Raw genomic sequence first — 16,562 nt, 5'->3', positions numbered from 1 at the left:
AGAGAGCGGTTAGAGCAACGTGGCAGTCGGTAAGCCGCATCGAAGCGAAAAATACGGTTTTTATCTTTAAGTAGAACCGGGTAATTGCGTAATTAATTACAGCTTTTATCCCGCGACCAACGTCGTCTCTCTCCTTCTCACGCGCGCGCGCGCGCGGGGGGGGGGAGGGGGGGCCGCAGGCTCGCGCAAGACGGAGGGGAGGAGTAACTTACCTACTTTGCCCGGACAGGCACCTGGGCGATCGTGATTTACGTTCGCCTCGGTAATTAACATAGATAGAGACCGGTGCCTCGTACCCCCCGCTGCTATTTCCCCCTGCCTACTGTCTCCCGTCCACCACCATCACGACCTCTCCTTATCGGGCCGCGCGACATCTGAACCTCGAGATCGCGCGCCAGACTTCTTTCTCCGAGCGCAGGGTAAGTCATTCCGGAAACTCGGAAGTTCTTCTCCCATGCAATCGCAGCGGGAACGATAGCTAAGCCGTCCCGAAACTCGCTCGACAGTCCCCTTTATTCCACGTGAATGCCATTTAATCGATTTACAAGGGTGGTGGTCTCCTTACACAGGACATTCGTATCAAACTTCGGAAGTGCGTTCTCTCCGTCGCGAGAAAAACCCGACGAGATTTGGGAGAGATCGGAAAATTGTGATTGCACTTATCGCTGCCTATCGATATAGCGATACGCGGAAGCTCTCCCTCAATTGACCAATTCAGTTCATCGGGAAAATATTAGTCCGATAGTCGATATGAGTCGAAGCCGATTCGCGCAATACACACGCGATATTAACGCGTCATCAAGTGGTACACACGCGAAACATCTTTCCCCTCGTGAAAATCTGCTCGTCCAAACTGTTTTAATTCCCCGCAATTATTTCCCTTTTCTTTCGCGAGACAATACGAATTATCTCTTCTCGAGAGAGGAGCGTCGGTAGATTATTATCACGGCGAGAAGAGGACGGCTACGCGGAGCGAGCTCCTCACGGAGCGGAGGATCTCTCGAGTAAATTTCCCGGGGAAGGATCTCTCTCTCACACACACACACTCTCTCTCTCTCTCTCTCTCTCTCTCTCTCTCCTCCTCCCGCTCGGTCATACTTCTTCGTAAGTATTCATACGGGAGAGTCCTCGATCCTCGAACATTCGGTAGAACTTTCATTGTTCCTCCGCGATCGTTGTTCATCATTGGCGAGACGGCGAGCTAGTGTCTCCACGTACATACATATATGCCCTCGTAGGTGCGCGAGGGATGGGGCAAGGGAAGGGGGGAGGATGAAAGAAGACGGAGGAAAGTTTCGTGGGAGAAAAACGACGCGGGCGACTCGAGTGGGCGGACGACGCTACGTGTCCGAGAAGACGTCCAGGAAGAAGTTGGACTCTTAATGCCGACGTTAGAGCTCTTCATCTTCGACGAATCCCCTCCGACGAGTCTCGGGGAAGGATTTCGCCCGGCAAAATTTCGCCCGTCGTGGACGATCGCGCGTCGAAGGAGTCGTTTGTAACGTTCGCGTCCCCATTTAATCCACGATCGGAGATGCGCGCCGACGAATGATGGCAGGATCCGGACGAATGGGCGGGCGGGAATCGCGAATGAATAATCGGCGCGCGAGAAAGTGAAAAATTTCCCGTGACGTGGTGAAAAGACCGCCGCGCGGCCACAACGGCAAGACGAGAGACATGAAAATGAACGGCGTCTTCTAATCGTCTCTCTCTCTCTCTCTCTCTCTCTCCCTCCTCCTCACCCCCTCCATATATATATATATACGCATATATCTCTGTCTCTCGCCCTCGCTAGATATGCGCGAGAGCAGAATAATATGAGGAGAAATACGAAGCGATAATGGATAGCAATTGAGGTTACTCAAACACTCAAAAGTTTACCCTGTGGTGGATTCGTCGGAAATGTTACCGCGTTTGCATTCGCTTCCGTCGGCTACACGGCGCTCGGCCATACGACCAATATTTGGAAAACATCCGTAGACAAATTAATCGCTAATTTCGCCTATGGAGCGGCGCCGAGTGACTGAATTGTATTTAAGACGATGAAATTACGCGGGGGCGAGCGGATATCCTTCGGACGAGAGACGTAGAATTTCAATGACAATTCGCAATTAAAGACGCTACGAGCGTCTCCCAAGAAGCTCGAGCGCGTCTTTGGGCGCAATCTTGGACGAGCAAAAGCGTAAGTACTTGCCGAAGTACTTACGTACACAAAAGACGTCTAGCATAGGGGGCGGAGAGAAAGGAAGAGGGGCACGGGGGGAGGAAAGAGAAAGGGGGAGGGAAAGAGGAAGGGTCAACCGTGGATGGCTGGCGCCCGATAACTGAATTTTCCCGTGTCTTTCTCGTGTTTCCGTGATCGATCGCGAGTAGTCGGTCGACGATCAAAAGTCGAAAAATTCTCGCCGTGGGGGCGAGTGAGCGAGGTCCCGGTCCAATTTGATTTGCAAGCAAAGTGCGCCGTGGAACTGCTCGGCGAAAGAGAGAGAGAGAGAGAGAGAGAGAGAGAGAGAGAGAGAGAGAAAGAAGGGAGGAGAAATGAATAGAGCGAGAGAGAGAGAGAGAGAATGAGAAAGATCGGCAGGGTGGAGGAGGCTGAGAGGATCTCGAAGGAAACTCAGGCTATTCTAGAGCGAGAGAAAAACGGAGAGACAAAGAGAGAGAGAGAGAGAGAGAGAGAGAGAGAGGGATGGAGGGATAGAGAAGAGGGAGATCCCGAGAGGAAGAGAAACGGGGGAGGGAGGACAGAGGAGGAACGAGAGGGGACAACGACGAGTCGAAGATGGGCAGAAAGATCTCGTGTTAAAAAACGCGGACGAGGCAGAGGTTCGAGGAGAGAGCCACACGCGTCCGAAATCTCAAGCAGGTCTCATCGCTGTCCTCGTCCACCTAACGGTTACCTTCGTTTGTAGCCGTCCAACTCGCGCCCTGCCCTCGTCGCCCTTGGAGGCCCACGAACGAGCAATTCCCAAAGGCAGCCGCGCGCGCGCGCGACCCCTTCGTGCGTTTTAACCCCGTGCTCTCCGAGTCGTCGCCCCCTCACGAGCGCAGCTCTTCTTTATTTTCGGCTGGCTCGATGCCCGATGCGACTTTTACGGGACACCCCGGTGAGCACGCGCGCGCGCTCGCGATAAGTGGTACTATAGGGTGGCGCGGCAGACCCGGCATTCGTTCATTACCGTTCATTACATTAGCGTACGCGATGCGTGAGGTCGAATTAGGGTTAAAGGGTTCTTCCCGTCGGGTCAAAGCGCACACTCGCGGCCTCTCGACGGCTCTCGCGGTGTAATTACGCATTTGCACAAATTACGGAGTTTAATCGGGGACTCAATTAACGGGGGGAGGAGGAGGGGAATATTCACTGTGGGAGATTGCGACGAAAAGAAACCGTCGCGCGCGCGACTGTGTGTCGTTCTTCGCAGCCACTGCCCCCCTCCGTGTCTCGCTCGCGCTGCCGTCGAAAAAGCGCGATAAATGTGTGCACCGCGTGCATCGCACAAGTTCACACACGGCGAAGTGGTAAAGCCGCAACGCGCGAAGTTTCCGCCTAAACTCGTTCGAAAAATAAGAGAAACTGCCTGGCTGCAGTTGGAGTACCAACGCGTGCCACTGAATCGAAGATAAGCATTAGGGTCGACCCCTACTCGACATTTTACGCTGCTCACATGAAGGGAGCGGAAAGGTAGGAGGAGAAAGAGGAGAAGGAAAAGTCCGATTCGCGTCACGAGTCCAAAACTTGAAAGTGTCATCCGCGATTCCGTTTCCCGTTCCCTCGATGCAGCTCGCGTCGCCGGCCGATCGGTCGTCGCGCGACGGCAATCCTCTCTCGCGCAGCTTCGTATGCGAGCAAAGTTATCGGGAATAATAAATTCCGCGATGAGACGGGGATCAGGACGACGGGAATCCTGGGCGATTCGAAACGATCGGCCTACCCGGCCCGGAAACAGTTTAAAGCCGACGTGGAAAACTCTGCGGAAAGAAGCGAGCATAATGCGGCGCGACGCGACGCGATGCGCTGGGGTGGGGCGAGGGAGAGACACGTCGCCGAGTGGGCGAACAGAGGAGAGACAGAGGGAAAGACAGACAGAGAGAGAGAGAGAGAGAGAGAGAGAGAGAGAGAGAGAGAGAGAGAGAGAGAGAGAGAGAGAGAGAGAGAGAGAGAGAGAGAGGACAGGGAGAAGAAATTACATCGTTTGAATACACGCTCCATATCGCCGGGGACTTTTAGTGAACTGCGATACGGAGGAGGGCTGCTAGTGACTAGCGTTATCCAGCGAGGAGGGTCGGCGAGAGAGCCGAGGACGTCGCGTGTGCGGGTGCGAGGCAGATGGCGGGAAGAAGTGGCGGAGGACGTGGTGCAGGAGGAGAAGGGGTGAGAAGAGGGAGAGAAGAGGAAGGGCAGGCCCGCTTGCTGCCGCGCTCGTGCCTAGGTGTGTATATCTTGGCCGAGACATGAAAAATGCATCTAACGGCCCTCGAGGCACTTCGCCATTCAAGTCCACGGCTATCCTCCTGCCAACCTGCCACCACTTTTCAGATCAAAAGTTACCTGCTCGCGTAACTTTGCCGTGCGCCGTCTACCAGCACCATCAGCACCATCACCGTCATCAGCATCGCGCGCGCTATCCCTATCCTCGCTCGCTCTGTCGCTCTCGCTCTCTCCCCGATCCCTCCCTTGGCGCAGCGGCGTCCAGGAAAAGCCTCTGCCTACCATTCGCTTAACAAAGCACGCGAAACTCTATTACACGCCGGCGCATCCCCGGCTTATGTATTTACCCGATGCGACGTTAGGTACGTACCCTACATGGGCGTGAAACGTTCCGCGCGTTCGACGTGCCGTAACGCCTACCGACGGTCGCGCGGATTACTTTCGCGGTTTTAGCCGCATGTCCGTATTCGTCGGTTGTCGAATTCCGTCGCGAGCGAGTTCACCGTGTCGAGTTGCTGTGTCTCGTCGCTTTAAGAGCGACACGAACAAATTGTTGTGTCCCCCCTTCCTGCCCATTACGAGTACCGAAAAAGATTTTTCCTCTTCTACACATTTAATTGTTTTTAAACGCGCGACAGCGAGAGTTGTTGACGACGGCCGAGAGGTTGGTTAACGACTGTGTGTGTGTGTGTGTGTGTGATTTTGTGCAATTTTTAAGAGAGGAAAATTGATTTTTTTCCTCTATAAAATAATTGCTCGTACGATGACTATTTCCGGAAACCGGAAGTTATTTTTTTATCGGCCTCCGCGACATTCGTTTTTTCGTTGCTGTTAAATCATGAATACGATACGTGCTAGATATAAAACCGAGTCGGCTCGGAACCGACGGCTCTTATTATCGGCGAGAGCTAACAAATGTGACCCGCGTGGAAGTGCGTTAGGCTTTCGAGAGAGATTAATTTACCTTGTGTCACCGTGAATGTCCGTCTCTCGAGGGAATTAGTCGTTGAGGAAAACGTACGTACTAGCGGCGCGTTTGCTTACCTGCAACAGAAAAACAGAAAACGCGCACGTAAGCAGACGAACTTGACGAGACTTGGCGGAGGTGTAGCTCGAGAGAGCCTTTGTAGGATCGTGCGTGCGCAAAATGAGCGGCGCATCTGAAGCTCAAAGCGGCATTAACCCGCGAATTTCCGCGGAATGTAAATCGACGCCACCAACACACGCGTGTCCTCCCCCCCTCCCCCCCACGCGCGTTCTTTCTTTCGTATCACGCCCTCTTTTTTTCCCCTTTTCTTTACACTGGCGCGCGAACGCTCCCAGCCGTTAATTGGTTAGAGGCGGCTTTTAGACCACCGTCCATTATTACGGCGCGCGTATTACGCTAATGACACCTGTCATACGCATTACATAATTAACGTCAGCACGATACGTTTGTTATTGCCGGTGCAGGCGACCGCCGGAGCGGCGGAACGGCGGAACGGAGCCGCGCGCTCTCGCTGCTCTATCACGCGCTATTGTTTGCGATCTCTTATTTACCGTGTGTTTAACCAATTTAATTCGCCCGAGACTCGGCGTAAGGCCGCAATTCCTTTCCCTCTTGTTCGACTCGCGCGCGCGATGAAAAAACTGAGTCGAAGAATAACGCTTCGATATTTCTCGATATACCTCGGCGGTGCGCTACGTCCTTTTTGCCGCATTTTTGAAAGAAGAAGAAGAAAAAACGTTTGATAAACTTTCGGAGAGTCTCCTCCATTGGAGGTAACGAGAAGACAATTTCCGCTTTCGCCACGCTTGCACCCGGCCTGTAGAATTGTTATCTTAAATTACATGTTCGTGCCATCGGAAATGGCCGGTCGCGTGTTTACGCTCGAAGATGGGCGCGTAGCCGGGTGACAGAAGAATGCCGGCCGCTCATCTCCTTCCGTTGGCAAAAAGAAAGGCTCAAGAAGGGGAACCGGATATAATATCTCGGAAATGAAGTCGTGAGTTACGAGTCGCGAATTGTCGCGCGCGCGCGCGCGCCACGCGATAAGTCCCTTCCTTCCTTCCTTACGAAAAATCCGATAAACGGCGAGCCCGTGAAATTCGGCGCGTTGGCCCCATTCAAATTTTTCGAGCCGGCGACTAATTCGAGACCGTCGCAGATATACGCGTACATGTATCAGGCGCAGAGGCGGGCCAGCGCGGTTACATATATACATATGCGCATATATATATATATATATATATATATCCCCGACAATGGGAACCGGGCTCGGTTATCTCGGTTCTTTGTATTCAAATTGCCGCGGAAATATAACCGGCAGATTATGTGGAACAGGCATTTATCGTGGGATTATGAAACCCCCGTATTGCAATAATAATACGATATTACCGGCCGCTTTTAATTACTTTTTCGTACGTCCCCGTTAATCGACGACAGAAGATTCGGCGCGAAGCGGTGAAACAGAATAATTACCCGCTTCGTCGTTCTTCGTGCTTCACGGTGCATTATTTAGGCGCGGCTGTGTAATAATTACGCTTAGAACGCGAGAGAGCAAGAGAGATAGGAAAGAGGTGGGAAATTATCGACACTTTACGAGCCTCCCGGTGAAAAGAGGTCGGTAACGATCAATTGCGCAATCGTCTTTTCGCCAATGAACCGAAAGCAATTTTGTCGCGCGAGAGTCTCGCAGTCTCTCCGACTGCGCCCAGCTTCGGCCGGCTGTCTCCCTTATGAGAGCGTAATAAATATCATTAATTCCGCTTCCGCTTCCCCCGTTACGTCCGCGTATCGAATCACCTCGCGAGCAATTGTCAGTCGCGAGACTTCGTCGAGAGAGACCCGGCGCGCAGTCGCCGGGAGGGGGGAGGGGGGAGGAGGAATGTCGACGCGCGCTGTTTAGCCGCGTATAAATTTTTGGCAGCCGGCAGTCTTCTCTCTCGTTTCTTCCAACGAGCGGCGGGGGAGATCTCAGATAATAATAAAGTTATGAGACTCTATCAAGGGACGGTACAAACGCGCGCGGCCGCTGCGTCCGATGGACGATAATCCTCTGAAAGCATCCCCCCCCCTCATGGCTCATGACGATCGCCGGTCGACGTCGTTGATTCGTGGCGTGCACGAGAGATTAGCGAATTCGTTACGTCGACGATTACGTATTATACAATCGAATATTCGCTGGGACCGGCAGCGCAGATTCGCACGTGCGGCGACAGCGAACAAACAAACAAAGAGGCGGGGCCCTCTCGTTAACGAGATGCGCGAGGAACGGGAACAGGTGTAGCGAGGAGGGTCGCGTCGCGTCGCGAGGTAAAAAGTGCGCATTTTGCGAAATTACGACGACGAGGTCCGCCTACCGCGCAGCAATCGAATTTCGACAGCGGCCGCGGCCGCGGCCGAACTGGGTCAGCTTGGTCGTTCCGTTGAACGACTGCCTCATCCGTGCTTAATGACCAATTAGAGACGCTTGTCCAATAGTCCAGCAATGTTCGTGAAGCTTGTACGCGATGAAAATTCATGGGTCGATTAGCGGCGCTAAAAGGACGAGTGTGCGGGGACGATAAACAGAGACTTGGCGTTAGCGCGCGAGAGCTGTGTCCCCCCTCCTTCCTCTCGCCCTCTTCGTCGCGGCGGAGGAGCTTTTGGAATTTCCGGTCGGGAGCGACTGATCGAACGAAATACGAGAAACCCGTGGCTGGTATAAAAAAAAAAAAATACCGCGATAATACCAGCAATTATAAGAGGAAGGATAAGCGCCGACGCGCGCCCCGCGGCCGAGGTTGCAGTAAGCTTGGTAGGTTTGTTAATTATAAAAAAGGCGGCGCGAGGCTGCAGTGTGACCCTCGGGCTGCACGAAAGTGCGCGTCAGCTCGGCTCGGGTTTATTAATTAGGGAAGAAGAGAAGAGGTAGCATCGCGGGGTGAAATGCAAGCGGCGGTTACGCGGTTGCTTACCGCTCGGCGCGTTTGCAGTAATCGTAGTTGGTCCGGCATATTTATTAATCGAGGAGAACGAGAGAAGCAAAGAAGGTCAAAGGGGAGTCGTAAAGACGAGAGAGAGAGAGAGAGAGAGAGAGAGAGAGAGAGAGAGAGAGAGAGAGAGAGAGAGAGAGAGGGAGAGAGAGAAGAAAGAAGGCGCAAAAGGAGAGAAGGAGCAAGAGCGAGCGATTATTTAGCTAAACTATGTTGCGCCGTTGCTCGAGAGCATTGTTGCGCTCGAAGAGGGAAGTCTGCGTTTTTCTTTTTTAAATATACAAAATAAAGCGCATAATACAGACCCGCGGAGTAAAGTACCCACGCAAACTGACGTAGGAACATATTAATGTCAATACGGAGAAACAGCGAGAAGGGTAAAGAAAAAGAAGGAGAGAGAGAGAGAGAGAGAGAGAGAGGGGGGGGGGGAAAGAGAGAGAGAAAGAGAGAGAGAGAGAGAGAGCCGATGGAAGAGAAGGAGAACTAAAGCAAAGTTGCACTTAGCAACACTGCGTTCGGCAGACCTCACGACAACGACGACGACGACGACGACGGCGACGGCGGCATAGTTAACGTAAGCACACGATCAGGGTCAGGCGACACACTATCTGATTACGGCAAGTTCGTTAATTGGCAAATTGCAAGCGTGAGTCATGCTCGCGTCGGGTCGGGCCGGGCCGGGCCGGGTGGTAGGTAGGTAGGTAGGTAGGTTCGTCGGGTGAGTCACGTGAAATTCTGCGCTCCCTTTATGGCTCGCACGCGAGCGCAACGGTTACGTTGCGCTCGCATGCGGGTGCAGTATGCGTTCGTATGTGCTGCGACAGCCCCGACACAACAAACGTCACGATGCAACAACGCGTTGGTCGAGTGCATCTCGTCTCGGCCGATTTTCGCGAGAGGCAGCGCGCGTTTCCAAGTTCCCTCGGTCTCTCTCTCTCTCTCTCTCTCTCTCTCTCTCTCTCTCTGGCTCGGCGGCTCGCTGTATCGAATTACGCACTTGCGCGCGACACAGGTGGATGAAATCCGCGGACATTGTGTTTCCGCGTTCGCGATCCCTTGACTTCCCGCGCGCGAAAGGGATATTCCGACGACGACGACGACGACGACGACGCGCGGCGCTTCAGCTGGCACCTTCCATCAACGTTTGAACGCGTTCCAAATAGAGTTGTACCCGTTGACTGATCTCTCGACGAAACGAAACGGACCCTCACCACCCCTCATCAGGCGTCGTCGACGCGACGACGCGGGGTCTTCGCGTTCTCGTCGATCGGCCATTAACGCGAATACAATTCGCGCGGCAAGTGTATCGGCGATTCCGCGAACGATATTCCTCTCCTCTCGCGACGTCCTCGACGCAATTCACACGATGAATCTTATGGCGCGGCGAGAGAGCGGACTTTGCGAGCGATTCGCTGCACCCTTTCACTCGCGCGCTGACCCTCCTCTATCGCTGCCCTCGGATAATCGATAATGCGAAAATGGTAAATGAGTCGCGATTTCGCGATTAATATTCAGCAATCTCAATAAAAATGGAAAGAGGAGGAAACGGAGCAACGTTGTCAAAGGACAACGGTCAACTACGGTATTAATTTGGCCTGGAACGGCGGCGCGATTACAGAAAACGAGACCGTTTTACCGTGGGCGTGGCGCGCGCGTTGCAGCGTGGCTGCGTAAATATAAGAGGGTGGATGAGGGAACGATGACGGAATGAGGCAATCAACGTAAGTCTCCGCTATTTTCTGCCGCTTACCGCTCGCCAGGAGCACGTAAGTAAAAAGTCATTTTCCTTAGCGGAAGACACACCCCGGAAGGTCCGACGCGAATCTCCACGCGGAGAGGGCACCATTTTGTGCCGGGCCGTGAGAGAAATAAATTGCCGCCGGGCAAATCGTATTTTATTTCGCGCTGGTAAACACGGGGAAGTGAGTTTACGCCTGACAGGACAAACAGCCGCGTGTAACGATATTAATCCAAATGAACGTTTACTTGTCAGCATATTTCTCTCTCCTCCTCGCTACGACGACGGGGTTATTTTTTGGGACGCGCGCCGCGCCGCGCCGCGCCGCGCCGCGACGCGAAACTAAACGTCGAGTGCGCTTAAATCCGTCGAAACGACGAGGATCGATTCCTCCTCCCTCCTGCCCGCGGCCCCTGTCCCCTTCTCTTTCTCTCTCTTTCTTTTTCAATTTCCCTTCATCTCCCTCGCAACAACGCCCGTAAAACAACGGCAATAAAATCGACACGCTCGGAAGTACGTAAAATGATGAGACGCGGAGCATGTTGTCCGAGCTAATTCGCGAGCGTGCAGAGGGGCCGCTTTCGCGAATTATTACGGTGGGGTCGCTGCCGCGATGATTGGCGACCTGTATTCGGAGCCTATAAATTAAGTATGTCATCCCAGTCTCCTTCCGCGATAATTAGCACGTTGTACGAGTTAGCAAACCCCCGACACGCTCAAATTAGACCCGTGTTTATACAGAGTGGCGACGCCTGTGAGCGAGCGAGCGAGCGAGCGAGCGTCGCCAATCAGAAGGTACATCTGATTAGAGACCCGGCGTAGCTCATTAATTAGCATAGCGCCAGCCCGGGAAACTGATCTTGTACGGCGATCTTGCGCGTGCTGAAAACCTAACGCCGTCGGATATTAGAAGCATAATTATCCCCACGGTGGGATTTATCTTTCGGCGGGTCGCGCTTAAACGCGATAAGTCAGCGCCGGCTGTATCTTCACGGCGGAAAGAAACTCTCTCTCTCTCTCTCTCTCTCTCTCACATTTTCTGGCGAGCGCGCGTCGTAAAAAGGAAGGAAGAAACTTGCCATTTACGGCGTGTTCATAATTGGGAATATAATAATGCGCTATGTTTTTTGCCGGCGCAACCGTCCGCGCGCGCTGTCGCGGAAAATATTTTCAGGTAAAGCGCCGAAAAAAGGTCGAAACGCGCCCCGGCAAACGGATAAAAACGCGCGCGGCGGACTCTCGTCCGCTTTCGTGCAACGCATTTGTTATTTTAATAACCCTCCCGTGCTCCCCGCTCCGCCCCGCCCCGCCCCTTCGCGGCCGGCCCCTCGCTCTCGCCCCTGGCCGTCGCACTCTTCCGTGCGCGTTCTTATTTATCATACTTTTTTATTTTAATAACTGCACCCTCTCCCCTATGCTGCGCTCTCTCGCACTCACGGCCACGGCTCGCAAACGAGCCAACTGCCGGCAGTAAATAGTCGGAAAAATGAGAGTCGTCGAGTTTCTGGTATATCGCGCAGTTAGGTGCCAGCCGGGGAACACCGCGAATTGTCGTAAATATTAATAATTCGGGAGTCGTCGACGGAGAGGCGGACGGCGCGTCGGCGGTTCTCCCGTAATTAGTGCTCCCTTCTTTTCGACGAGTCGGAAGGTTGGTAAGCTAGGTAGGTGGGTGGGTAGGTAGGTAGGTAGGTAGGTAGGTAGGAAAATGTTTATGCCCGCTGTAAAGCGACCGCCGACGAAGAAATTACGCCGGGAACGTCCGCACTAGAGAGCCGCTCTAGTCGCCTGATTAATCGCGCGTCGGCTTCTTCAGCGGAGGAAGCGCGGACGAAGACGGAGAAGTCGCGCGCGAACGGAGAAAAGCACAAGAACGCTCTCTTGATTAGAACATTATGCGGTAATTTCCCGTTGCGCGGATAATAGCTTCGTTAGGCGACACGTCGCGTCGCACCGGGCGTGCGATTACGACGACGATGACGCGGTGCGCGCGCACGATAACCGCGACCTATGACCTCGATAATTTCCGAAATTAAGTGACGAGGCGGTCGACTTTTGACTAGTCAAACTGTGCGTCGACGGGCAATTCATTGGAATACATCGGTCCGTAAACGAACTCGCGACAAGATTCGCGTCTGGTTCGCGCGTCGAGAGCTCGGGCAACATTTTCGTTCGGCCGACGTTTCGGGCTCAGAGGAAGCAGCGGAAGAGAGATGGAGGAGAGGAGGAGGAGGAGGAGGAGGAGGAGGAGGAGGAGGAGGAGGAGGCAGTGCGTGAAAGAGAGGAGAAATTTCGTAGCAAAGACATTCGCAACAATTAGAACGTCGTACCTCGCAAAGTTCCCCTTTAATCGCGCTGCTCGCTTCATAGAGCATACAACGGTCAAAACTTACTGCGGAAAATGCAACGCGAAAGGAGATTCAAATAAGGAAAGGCAGGAGTTAAAGGAAGCGACGCGCTGCGCGCCAAAGGAACCGTGAGCAGAGGCAAGCGGGACGATGAGAGAGAGAGAGAGAGAGAGAGGGAGGGAGGAGGGTGGAGAGTTGCCGCTGCAGCGGAGCGCGAACTGTTTACGGAAATTAGCAATTCTAATATTTAGGCAAAACGAGACAAATTTATTAATTAAGTCTCAAGTTTGGTCGCGCGCTGCGAGATACTTTTCGTCCGAGTCGCGTTCGCGGAAACGAACGACCGGGGACGGTAATGGAAAACGAGAACGCGTGGACGCGGCAAAGAGGAGAGGAAAAAAACGAGATGAGGGACATAGAAGAGAGAGAAAGAGAGAAGAAGACGGGGGAAGTAGAGGGAGAAAGGATGGACGAGGGAGGAGGAGGAGGAGGAGGAGGAGGAGGAAGAGGAGGAGAAGAACGAAAAGGCGGAAAACGTCGGACACGAGTCGGAGAACGACGGAAGAGAGAACGCCGGCGAGGAGACAAGGACGAGAGTGCGTCCTCGGTCGTCGTGCGTCGCTCAGCGGGAAACTTTTAATTCCGTAACTCCCGGATTAAATTATCACGCCGAGACGATTGTCCCAGGAAAGATTAAGAAAGGAGCTCCGCTCGAGGCTCACCGGCGGGCGCCGCGGCGGCGGCGGCGTTCCTCTCCTTCGCGCAGGACCACGCGCACAATCGTCCTGCGGAGTAGAGAAGAGGAGAGAGGAGAGGAGAGGAGAGGAGAGGAGGAAGTTGGAATACAGCGGAAGAGACGAGAGAATAGGGGGAGAGGTGGGAGGGCGAGAAGGACAACGAGACGAAATCCCTTTTTCGTCTGCTGAAACCGGTTGTTGCGCTCGGTTTAACTCGACTGCGACTCGTGGAGCAGGAGGAAGGGGGAAGGAGGGGGAGGGGGGGCGGCGGAGAAGGGACAAGAAATAAGGAGATACGAAGGGGGGCGAGAAACTGGAGGAGTAATTCTGCGGAGGAAGGCGAAGATGCGACATTCGCGCAAGAAAAAAACGCACACATCGGGAGAAAGAGAGGAACGGAAAATTCACGATAGCAAGGAAAGAAGCGAATGCAGGATTCATTACGTAGCGAAGGGAAACAGCACGAGAGAGGGAGAAGGAAGAGAGAGAGAGAAACGAGGGAGCACGGAGAGGACGGAGAGAAAATGCGAGGTAGAGGAAAAAAGACGCAGCGTAAAGGGGAGCGCGCGGGATTCGCGGAAAGTCAGTTTTAAGTAGAGACCCTTTGCGAGAGGGTACTTCGACGCAGGGACGAGACCGGAATACACGCGTCCGGCCAACGAAGCACGTCGAGCGTGAAGAAGAAAAACGGATGAAAGGTGAAGAGCGAGGGAAGCAAATGAGCGAGCGTGCAGTTGACTCGACGAAAAGGCGGGCGGGAGGACGATGACGGATAATTGACCGCCGTAACGACAGAGAGTCGTCCGCGACCGCGGGGATGCTTCGTTTCGATTAAAACCCACGCGTCTCGCATCCATCTCCCCTGCGCGCGAGCGCGCCGTGTAACTCTGTCCATGTACATCGATATCAATTCGAAAGTCCATTCCGTCGCGTTATGATCGATGGTCTCGCAGCGCGAGATGGAAACTGCCGCGCTGCCAGTGGTAATGGCAGCGACGGCGGTAGCGGCGGTAGTTCGCAGTTTAATACGAAATTAGACGCGAAAGGAAACGTAGAATCGCACGGCCGCAGGCGAGGACGGAGTCTGGCCTTCTTCCTCCTCCTCCTCCTCAGTCGTCTTCTTCGCTTTGACGACAGCGAAGGAGGACAAGGAGACACAAAGTTAGGGATCTCCTCGAGTCCCGGGACGAGGTTTGAGTTTTGATTAACTCGAAGGTCGGTTTGAATTCGAGATCGAGCTGCGCCGCGCCGCGCCGCGTCGCGTGGAAGAGAGGCGGACTTATCACGTTTCCATCGTCTGTTTGATTTACCTGGCGTAACGCGGCAGCTCGGTTACGTGTTTGCACAGATTCTCGCCGCCCGTTTCCAAGAGCACACTCGAACTTAATATTATTATTAGCCGTGCGCCCGCGCCCACGCCCGCGCCCGCGCCCGCGCCCGCGCCCGCGCCCGCGGGACCGTCTCTATATCGCGAGGTGAGACGAGATGGAGATTGGACGCTGGCGCGGAATACGCGCCAGCGTCAAACGGTTCTCTCCTTTCTCCGAGCGGAAACCAATTGCTGGCTCCAAGTCGCGTTTACTTAGGAAGGTATTAATCAGACGCGCGGAACAACTGTCGCAGTCGATGCTCCTTTCGTCGCGAACGCAAACGACCGATGCGTGTGCGTCGAAGCGTGTGAGGGATCTGCCGGGCAGAGGAGAGACAGTTTGTTTTCTCTTTTCCTGTTTCCTCCTTACGGAAGCGAAGGGGGTGCGCATCGGCGTCGGTCCGCCGGAGGCCAAATGCAACAATTTCCCCTCCCCCGAGAAACCTTGATTTTACACATACACACACACACACATATCCTACCTGTCGGGTCGAGCGTTATCGTGAGAAAAATTTTAATCTCTCCGTCGACGTGCGTAGCAAAGAGGTATGCTTGCGATTTGTCGCCAGACGACAATTAATCCCGTCGTCTCGGATCGATCGATCGGCGAGCTCGATTCTCCCGAGACGTTGGTAAACAGGTCGACAGACACACTCGGCCCGTCAAATTCAAAGGCGCGTTAGCGGAAGTGCAAGTCAACTCTGCCGCAGACAGCTGAAAAATCGAAGCGCGCGCGCGTATGGTAATAAGCGCGTGAAACTCGCCGGAAAGTTTACGAGCGTGCGTAAAGTGACAGACGTCGTCTTCTCGGATATGGAGCCGCGAGAGTACAGAACAGGGCGGTAAAAATCGCACCTGTGTCACACGCAGTGTGTCATTTTCCTGTGATTATCCCGCGAGAAGAATCCGTGTTTCAGTCTCAAGCCGAGAAATGTCACACTCACTGAGAAATTGAGCGCAACATTTTACGAAACATTGCGCAACGTTGTACAACGCGCTTCTTCCTAGTTCTATCTATCCACTTTGTGCTCCTATTTATTTTCCGCTCTTATTTCCCGTCCGTCTCGTTCGATCTTTCGGCAGACTCGCGCGCGGAAGATTTGCGGAATATTGCGGGAAAATTACGCGGGTACAAATTCCCGAATAATTCGCTCTCATTAAAACACAGAGAGCGGGTCGTCATTTGTCCGGCGTGATAAACATTCCTCGGAGGAGTTGCAAATTCTCGCGTATTCTCCCTGCGGATACAGACAATTGTATTATGGCGACGCGACGCGGTCGAAATAACGCCGGTCGGCGTTACATATCCTCGACGGCGCCAGAGAATACGTATCTCCGTTGCGTTACCTCTCGCGGTGCGCGTATTCGACGCTGCGACGTTTGGCTGTCGCGGCGGTAAAAGAGGTGTATCGGCCTTAAAGTCTCCGAGGAGCGACTTTGGAAAACGCGCGCGACGTCCCTGCGGCCGCAGCATTCGGAATCTGCCGAATGCTCGACCGAGTGAAATTTTCGGTCCGTCCGCGGTATGTCTGAGCAGCGCGATACGACGTGACGCGAGAAAATGGCGTGGCACGAATTTGCGCGCGCGTCCAAACGTTCGCTTCAAACCGAGCCGAGTGTTATCCTTTCCACATCCTTAACAGCCCGAAGCCAGCCGATCCTCGTCGCTGACGCTCGCGTTGCACGCGACCTTTGTGTCGCGCTGACAGGCAGACACACAGGCGATCCAGTGCGGTAACGCGGCTCTAATTACCTCGTGTTGCGCGAGAGATGATTACGTCGGCGAGCGGTTTGAGCAGATGGGCCAGTAAATCCACCGCGAGTTTTTACAAATTTTCACGCGAAGCCGAGTGAAGGAGTCGAATTCGTGAAAACGACCGGCGTGATAAACTTCCGTTCGTTCGCTCGCTCATTTGTCGGTAAATTGGCGACACGGTTCTCCCCACTCGGCGACATTTATGTGTCGCTGACCGGAACTTTGAGA

The 16,562-nt window shown here is 53.8% G+C and overlaps 1 protein-coding gene across 15 annotated transcripts in view; it reads right to left on the bottom strand.

Annotated features, from left to right (window-relative positions):
• Positions 1-16,562, bottom strand: part of LOC105190716 (histone-lysine N-methyltransferase 2D) — a 397,403-nt gene that overhangs the window by 109,711 nt on the left and 271,130 nt on the right. Inside the window, exon 1 of one of the 15 annotated variants that reach the window (XM_025306884.1) lies at positions 5,394-5,494. The exons of the other annotated variants lie outside the window; for them this stretch is intronic. The gene's annotated coding sequence lies outside the window, so the exon portion shown is untranslated. Of the gene's footprint in view, positions 1-5,393; positions 5,495-16,562 lie in introns of those variants that run through there. 15 annotated transcript variants of the gene reach the window in all.

Source organism: Harpegnathos saltator, unplaced genomic scaffold (assembly GCF_003227715.2).
Source record: "Harpegnathos saltator strain DR-91 unplaced genomic scaffold, Hsal_v8.6 scaffold81, whole genome shotgun sequence".
NCBI lineage: Eukaryota > Metazoa > Arthropoda > Insecta > Hymenoptera > Formicidae > Harpegnathos > Harpegnathos saltator.
Note: the sequence above shows the minus strand (reverse complement) of the source record. Positions and strands in the feature narration are given on the sequence as shown.